Below are 9,725 nucleotides of genomic sequence, written 5' to 3' on the forward strand. Positions count from 1 at the left end.
ATGATAAAATAAACAAAATAATAAACAGAACCTCTGAAGGCAAGATATTCTCTTACTGAATTTGTACCAATTGTACAAAGATGGTCCTTTAATTAAGTAGAACTTTTAGCCTTAATATAATTTAAACAAGTGAGTTCTAAAAAAAAACACAACCGTATACTTGTCATGAATGGGAAATAACAGAGACCAAAACCGTTGTTTTTAGTACTAGGCTTTAACATGTTTATTTCTGTTCTAGATTCAGGCATTTCAATATGTTGGTCTATGGGGACTGACTTGCTCTTGGAGCCATTTGAGGAACTGCACTTATTAGAACTTCCATGCTGGCTTAATTTTTCAGCCCTGGAGATGATGCTTGGGTCAAGCAGATTAACAACATAAAAGATATTTCAGCTGTGGGTGTAACACAACATAAAATTAAATGTACCCCAGCCACCTAGCTGAGCGGGCTGCAGCACCCTCAGTACCCTTCTTACTATGACTAGGGCCATCTCACAGTTTTATCCATGATTTTCACTATTTGGACCTTTCACACAATATTAGTACTCTACTGGTGCTCCATGATGGGACCAGTCGGGCCTGGTTTGAACTTCATAATACACTGGTTACAGAAAAAAAAAAGGTCACTGTGACCTTCATTCATTGCTTGTTTGGTACCTGAGGAGGCAGATGCCTTTATAATCTCACATGATCTTTACTAAGCACATCACTAAATAACAACAAGCCACACACATCATCATCTCACTAACTTGCTACAGTCAATCTTTCAAACTTCATTATGTGGGAACTCAGATTCCCTCAGAGTATTGCCAAAGCCATGGAAACTTTGTACCAATAGGCAGATCCAAGGTCAGCGTTGGCCACTATTTTAGGCACATTTTATCATCTGAGGCACAGATCTGCACTCTTGGGCTTAACATTCACAAATCTAATGGAAACTTGATTTTGGGATCTGTTTATAGAAGCTGCTGAGGAACAAACATGGGGCAAGGGAATGGTCATTATGTCCCTTTTGACGTGAAACATTATTACGGAAAACAATTCAGAGGGGGTTGAAAATACCTCTCCTTTGGCCTGCTTACATTTTCCTGTCAATCTGCTAATGTGTTGTCTCTTTATTGCAGGAAAACAGGGCTTGATTCCAGTAAAGCACAGGGTCATTAAAGGGATAGGTTGTATTTTTTTAAGTGGGGTGTGTGGTATCTTTTAAGTGGGGTGTAATTTTCTAAGTCCCAACCATAATCACCAGAGCAATGAAGCAAACAGATCAGAGAGGCTGCTTTCAGATCTGCAGGTAATTCACATCACTGTTTTTGCTGATGTAGTCTGGTGGTGATATTTGGCATCTCTAACAGCAGTTTCCCGTCCATATAGAGCTGATACTTTTTGTTTTTCATGTTGGCCTTTTCTTAGGTGGTCAAAATATGTTTTGCTGCTGACTGTGTTCACATCTACCACTACCACACAAACTATCCATTTAAGGTTGCAAATTTCTTCTAAAAGTGGCACATCACATGTTTTGTCAGCATACCAGCTACTAAATCTCAAATCTACTCATCAGTGGACAGAATCTAATGCTAAACATAGTCACTCATTAAAAGAAACTATATTTTAGTGGAGTAACAGCTGCAAATAATCGATGAATAAAAATAAACTGTGTCTGCTCTGTGTGTGTGGACACTCAGTTAGGTCTCATGCCCTGAATCTGATAAGTAATGCTAAACATCAAGGCAGATGTCTGCAGAGTATTCCCCTACAGGGAAATGAGTAACACACACAGCTAGATCTGTTCGAGGCGTGTGTGTGGCCTGCAGTGAGAGTATCTCTGGGAATTCATGCACGATGCATGAACACTGTTGTATTAAGTTTCATTTCTAAAGCTTTTATTGCCTGTTGCTGAATAGAAAGATACAGAGATACTGACTCTGACTACTGAGAGCAGACACATTTAACATAAACACAAACCTGCACACACTCACATTCACACAGACACACACACACACACACACCTGCCCATCTCTTTAATCTCGGACGTTGTCCTCATCTTTTCTTCTCTTCCTTGTTTTTCCTTTCTTTCTCACTTTCCATTGAAGCCACCTCTCGACCATCTGCTTTCCTATTCACCAGCGTCTTCGGCCCCGGGGCCTGGCACCGGAGGTCAGAGTGTGTGTGTGTGTGTGTGTGCGTGTGTGTGTGTGTCAGCGGACAATGACCCAGCTGGACAACCCCCCGACACACACTTCAAACACATCTCACTGAGACCTTACACCGCGACCAGTCCATCGACATCTTTCAAGATGGGTGTTAGGTGCATGGAGAGGTGAGAGAGGAGATGGAATTTATGTGTGTGTGTGTGTGTGTGCTTGAGTGTATGTTAAGTGTGTGTGTCTCTATATATACTTGCATCCATGCCACAAAAATGCTAAATTCATCTCATTGAGGACTTCAAAGTAATCTGAAGAAAAATTTCCCTCTATTGTTGTCCTTACAAGAATTTTCAAATTACTATTACAAGGATTTTTGACTTGCAATGACAGCACCCTGGTATTTCTTGTGGGAAACCCTGTAGATCCAAATCTACAGGGGGTTTTTTGTCTGAGAATGTGGGCCTGAACCCGTTTTGAGGACTGACCGTGTGACTGACCGTGTGGCCAAAGTTGGTAGTTGGGGATTCTTGGAATTTTTGTTAAAAGGGATAGTTCACCCAAAAGTTTCACAGGAAAACATCATTGCAGAATCTCCAGTTTAAGTGAACAGTGACCAGTTGTCAAACAGAATAAAAAAAAAAAAAAAAAAAAAAACACTTAAAAAACAAACAAACATAAAATTCCTCCATGCTGCTTGTCTGGTGTAATCCAAGTCTCCTAAAGCCCCAACATGCCGTTCACTCGCTCACACACCACACACCCAGTTCAGATGGTGTGCACGTGAACATGGCTGCAAGCTAGGAATCTACAGTGAAGACTTAGGCTAAAACCATGATGTAAATGATGTCCTTCATGTCAACTTGGCATGTTGGGGCTTATGGAGAACTTGAATTACACCTTGTTGCACATTGTGTAGGAGATTATGCAACACTGATTTCCTGTGAAAGTAAACCTCACCTTCAGTTGGCATGAGGGGGAGTAGATAACGACTGAATTTTCATTTTTGGGTGAACAAGTTTGCCTAAGCAAAGTTTGCCTTTAATGTTCTCAAGGTAACACACATCTGTTTTATTTATGTATGTCATATTTGAGGTCTGATTTAGCTCAGCTTTTTCAGCTCTGCTTTTTATTTAATTTAATTTTGTTAAGGTAAAAGTTTTATTTCACTTAAATTAGAATAGCGAGTTTATTCAACAAGAATATCTGTGTTGGTTAAGGTGGAAATACATGGCAATGAAGCAAGAATTTCATTGTTAGCCTCACAAGAATAGCAACAATTAGTTGAACAGGAGGCTCCAAGTTGGCAGAACTCTTGTCTAAACTTTAATATCAAAGTAAAGTCAACAGCAGTAGCCAAAAGCTGAGAAGACTCAAAAATCTATCGCATCATGTTGCCTTGATAATTTGTATGTTTTCAAACCTTTTTATTTTTACAGTTCACATATTTGTCATGTTTTTTCTTACACAGGAGGACCGGGTCCCAAAAAGCAGCACAGATGAGCATCTGATCAATACAAACATTCCAGAAGTGTTAACGTCTGTTCGTCTTCTAAAAAGTAATTCTAGCCTTTGCTCTCATTGATTTCTAAAGAGAGGATCATTATGGGTGGCTGAGCTGTAAAACACTTAAGTGTTTTTTTTTTTTCTTTTTGTCTGTTCCGTCATGGCTCAATAGTGGACCAATCTACCGTTGCCAGAGATAAAGCTTTGAGAGACGAAACACTCCCAAAGCCTTTGTCACACTTCATTTCATGCACCGCATTTGACTTTACATCTGTGTGCACTGAAGGTGAGAAATATAAAGATTCAAATTGGTAATAGTACATCTTGAACATTTGAAACAAATCATCCTGCTGCCAGAGAGAGTACTGAAAGAGTACTGAAAAGCTGTACTCATGTAGAAGTACTGTTACGTTTCTGAAATGTTACTCAGTTACAAGTAATACTGTTGGTATTAAAAAATTAAGTAAAAAAGTTAAAAGCATTCTCCGTAAAAAATAAGTATTAGTTACTTCATATTTGCAAATGCCTTGTCGATAGCAGGGATTCAATTTCTTCCTCTGTTTCTTCAAAACTTCAGTCTAAATTACTCACCTTGCCTTCTGCAGCAGGGTTTTTTTTTATCTGTATGTCATTATTAGTTTAAGAAAAACGCAGAGGAAAGCTTTAAAAATAACTAAATAGGTAACATAGTTTAAATGCATACCTAAGTACGAATTCAATAAGAGTACAAGTACCAAAAAAAACTGAGAGGCCAGAAATAAGCTTTGTCAAGGTTTTTGAAAAGTTGTGAATCACAGATGGCCTTCAGCACACACACACACACACACACACACACACACACACACACACACACACACACACACACACACACAAAGAAAAATGGGCTCATCATTACTACACAGGATAAGCTCCAACAAGATGTAGTTTTGTTGATCATGCACACTCACACAAGCAGGCACACAGAGAGGCAACTACATGATCCCCTGGCAGGGGGATCAGAGCTTGTCCTTTAAGCTAGTGTGTTGGCAGTAGGACTGGATATTGGGACTTAATATCTTTTTGGATAACATTTGATACCCAAATCTTGATAAAAAAGACTATTCATGTAGTTTTGCTCACAGCCACAGGTGCTGGTACTGGTATTGTCACTTTTTATATGGCAGCCAGCCCTAGATAACAGTGTTGCAATAAACATCTGACAAGCTGATAGTCCAATATACAATGCAAAATCGTGATTCTCCTTTTCTCCTCCATTTTAGATTCAAAAAGTTCAAAAAGTTCAAGGAGTAACTGACGCTTCTGCTACATTAATGGCTTGATTCCTTGCTAAAAACTGCGTACACTCATGGCTCTCTGATGCACTTGACAAATTACTTTACTGGGTGCATTTTATGTTATTTCTGTCGAAAGCATAAAGATTTATGACATACTTTAATGTAATTATCTGTCTCACTAGCGTGGGAAAATCAGAATGGATTGTCAGCTTAAAAGATGGATGTCTAATGTTAAAGGGACACTTCAACCCGAAATCAAAAATATACATTTCCCCCCTGCCCTGTACTGATCTTTATCCATCTAAATTTTCTGGGTGCATAGTTTTGGAGATATCAGCTGCAGAGATGTCTGCCCATCTGTCTACAGTGGGACTAAATGGCGCAAGTCCTGTGTTGCTCTGAGCACCAAAAAACACATCTGAAAAATTCAAAACCAGCGTCTCTTTCCAAAAATCCTGACCAGTTTACTCAAGATAATCCACAGACCTTGTTGCGAGCAGTTTCATGTTGGAACTATCGTCTCTCTATTAGTTCTGGTTGATTCTATGACACAGAAAAAGATGTTTGGTCCTTTGAGCAACACAGGACTTGTTTCTTTTAGTCCCATTTTATTTGAGAAAAGGCAGAAATGTGGCTGCTATCTCCAAAACTCACATCAAAGCACTATAGATTGATAAATAGCACTACAGGCCAGGGAGAAAATATGTGTTTTTCATTTTGGGGTGAACTGTCCCTTTAAACCTCCACAGGACGATCAGTGACTCAGTGAATAAATACAGATTCCTCAGTGAACTGATGACAAAGTGATAAATTGTCATGGTCATGACATATGGTATCTTACGAGAGTTGGCAGTTTGTGTTAAAGACATAAAGTTCCTTTGGATGTGTGTTCACTGGTCAAATATCAACATTGTGCACATGTGCAACAATAACTGCTGTGATGCCCCTCCTATTTTACCTCCTCGGGGCGTAAGAGAATCGCTGTGTTTCAGCACAGGGATCAAGAGAAAACCTGTGACCAACCTGTGCCACTGTTTCGGAGGAATACGACATGTGGACTTTGATCCGTCACGTCACATTTAGCGCAAGGATTTACAGCCCTCTTCCATCTGGGAACCATCTTACAGAGACTTCAACTGGCGGGTAAAGTTCTCGTCTTGTTATCCCTCTGTCTACAGAGAAGACGGAGGAGGAGGAGGAGAAAGTCCTGTCATGTTTTCACAGACGGGTCATAAATTGGCAATACTGAAAGGAGGGGACTCATAATACCAGTTAATGGCTCTCCAGTAAAAAACTGAGTGGCCAAAAATGGTTTGAGCAGCGTCCAGTTTTTAGTCTTAAAATGAGACTCAACTCAACGCTCAACATGAAAATATTTATTGTAGTAGATCATGTGAATGAGATAAAATGTAGAATTAAAAGGGGGGATGTTTATACCAAAAATGTAGCACGATAAAGTCTTTGAGTCTTTCTATTTATTACAGATGGCTTATTTTGAAGTTCAAGACCTCTTAGCTTTAATGGAACCAGATTTGTCACATTATTCTTCCTTGTTTCCACAGTTGAAATATACATGGCTCTCATTCAAACATTTGCGGATTTATGATTGGTCATTTCAATGATATTGTACTCTATTATGTCTGTGTCTTGTACTGCAGTTAATCATAAAAGAGTCCATCATGAGATAGCACATCTCATGAGAAGCACGGCTCACTTGACGTGAGAAGTCAGCGGAGTTCAGTCGGAGATTGAGCAAGAAGTGCAACATCTGTGTTTATTCCTCGATCCTCGAGATATGGACATTCGCTCGGTTTCATTTCACTGTGATGCAGTCCACATATGGATAAGAAAAGGTATGCAACAGTATTTTATGTGTGTTTTGAGTTGTCTGCTGTCTCAGTGTCAAACGCCACTACAACCTGAAAGTGACCTGAAACACGGACGCTCCGTTTAGCAGCTTTATTGGACGTGTCCAGACATGTTTGAGCCACCAGAACTAGAGGACGGTGACAGGATGGTAGTTTTTTTTTCTTTTCTTTGGTGAGCTGAAGTGAACTGCTGGGCTGACTTGGACAGAGAGAGTCACTGAACGTACATTCATAACTGTGGGCAGGGAGGCAGTGTTGTTTGTTTGTGTGTAAACTTGACAGAAACAAAACAAAGTTGTAAAGAAAGATGGTCGCAGCATCAACAGGGATTTTGCAAGTAATCCCCCTAATAAATATAGAAATGAACTTTTAATGGAAGTTGGAGTGATGGACAGGGCTACGTCCGCAATGTATCAGCATAGTAATAGTAGGTCCATTTCCATCAATCTGTTTTAAGTGCATGTCCAGTTTACACTTTAAAAAAGAGTGAAAATACAGTATAGAATAATGAAAGTATCAATAATAGCAAAATGTGACAAAGTACAATGAAACAGATGTGGGGGATAAATCATGATGTACATGAAGCTTGTACAAACGTCCATTTAAGCTTCTGCTTTCCTTGAATTACTACATGAAACAATTATAAATGTCACATTTACATCATGTTTTCATTTGTTTGAGGTTTGACTGATGCTCTTGTATTGAATTAGCATCACCAGCTGTTTGTCTAAGTATCTTTCTATACACCCACTTTTTTCTGCAGACTTACTCCAGAGCGCCACAGAAAATCTCTCCTGCCTGTGGTCATCAAACTGTTCGACTCAGAGTAAACAGACTCATCCTGGACTTATTTCACTCCTGACAGCAACTATAACCCCGTTATTTGTTCTCTATTTATACTTCAACTGTGCACTACTGACAGTCATACAATAACTGCAATAATTCATTTGTGCAATACGGACTTGAAATTATAGTGACTTGTTCAGTAACTCATCATGCATCATGTGTTATATATGACTGTAGCTTGACACATTTTTGTACATAACATTCATTCTTGTATTTCTATCCATCTTATATTTTCCATAGATTTCTGTTTTATATTTATATATTGCTGTTACATATCGTTGAAAAGGCACATGTACCTTTACACAGTAATTATTGGATGTATTTGTTATTATCTAATTATCTATTTTATGTATTGTATTTTCTGCTGAAGCTCTGGGAGTGTTTTGTAAACTGGAGATCTTCACCCATCCTCACATCAGCACAGGGCTGAGTAGGTATTGAGTGAAATTTAATTTTTGGGTGACACACTAGTCCTTAATAAAACTCTGGGATAATAATCATCATTGGTTCTACAGTGTTGCTCAGGCAAAAACGCATAAAGTAAAAAAACATTAAGTGCAAGACTTAAGCATGCTGGTGTGTGTGTGTGTGGATTTAAACATACCTTCCTTCATGTATGTGTGGTCTTTGGATTCTTGCTTCTGTATGCATGTGTGTGTGTGTGTGTGTGTGTGTGTGTGTGTGTGTGTGTGTGTGTGTGTCTGGCTGCCCGGACCGGGCGCACTTTAATCTTTCTCTCTCTATAATATGTTGGCAGGACGGCTGCTGAGTTCCACTAGATCCTATCGGTTCTCCCTGCTGGGGTTTCCCTGCTGACGGAGAGAACAGGCTGTAATGCTCTCAAAACAAGGCTGCTGTGGTCTGTGGATGGACGGAGCAAATGACTGGTAACATAAGAAGAGGCAAAGAACCGTGTAGAGGGGGAAAAAAATGTTCTAAAAGATGAGGGCTGAGAGTGAAGACAAGGAAAATGACCAAATTGAGGTAAACTGAGATGTGAAACAGCTTGTCATGAAACAGCAAACAATAAGACAATTGAAACAACCATTAAAAATGTCCAAAATGTGAGATGTTTGACACAAATGTACTCACCGTGGATCTCAAGATGGTTTGTATCATATCATACAAAACATTTACACATAATATCCTATGCAAAATGACTGAGGCAGGAGGAGTCTGCCTTCCAGGAACTCCAAGTCTTAATATGTTGTGTTTGTAGCTGGCCAGCTAACATTAGTCACTGGTCAGCCTCCATTAAAGGTGGAAAATGTAATTCTGGAGAAAGATTGTTTATAATTTGAACTCAGCAGCCAAACAAATTCTCCCTCAGTGCACATTCAGAAGATTTACTGTCCCTTTCGCTCCCCCTCCCCTTCCCCTTGTCTTGTGCACAAGCACAAAGGCAACTTATTGCTGATCGGCTAGAACACGTCCTGCATGGGTCCAGTTTCGTAAACCCGCCCCCACCCGCAAAGCTGAGAGCTGGAACCGACCTGTTACCTGCAATTATCTCTAAGTCAAATCCGCACCTGCCCGGAACTGTGAATATAAACCCCGCAACCCGACCCACGTTCGTGACAAAACACACAGTCATTCACTTCTCACTCACTTGTGTTCTGATCTGGTGCAACACCGGTGCCCCTGCAGCTATCGATGTGTTTGCAGCTGTCGATGTGTTTCCACAGTCACGACAACACTCACTTGCGGCTATCAAAAGCTAATACTTCTTGAAACTTTTTATAAGCAGCAAGGCCACTGGCAGCGCTATTCTCACAGTCTTTGAGCACATCAAATTTCTCCAAAACATCCAATTTGGTCTTTCGACGATGTATTGTCCACAATTTGGTATGCACTGACTAATTTTGCCAAATGTAATTATTTTAATTTTAGCCAGCAGCTAGCTTACATCGCTGTCGGATCAGATAGTTATGTCCCATTGTTTAGCAGGATGTGGGGTCAAAAACTGTGTCACAGACTTTCACAATAAATTAACGCTAGGGAGACGCCATTTAAGACTTGTACAGCAGCCAGTCACCAGGGGGTGATTGAGGTGTTTGTCTTTATGTCTGGGGAGCCTTCATGTAGTC

This window comes from Lutjanus erythropterus, chromosome 3 (assembly GCF_056507025.1).
Source record: "Lutjanus erythropterus isolate fLutEry1 chromosome 3, fLutEry1.hap2, whole genome shotgun sequence".
Taxonomy (NCBI): domain Eukaryota; kingdom Metazoa; phylum Chordata; class Actinopteri; order Lutjaniformes; family Lutjanidae; genus Lutjanus; species Lutjanus erythropterus.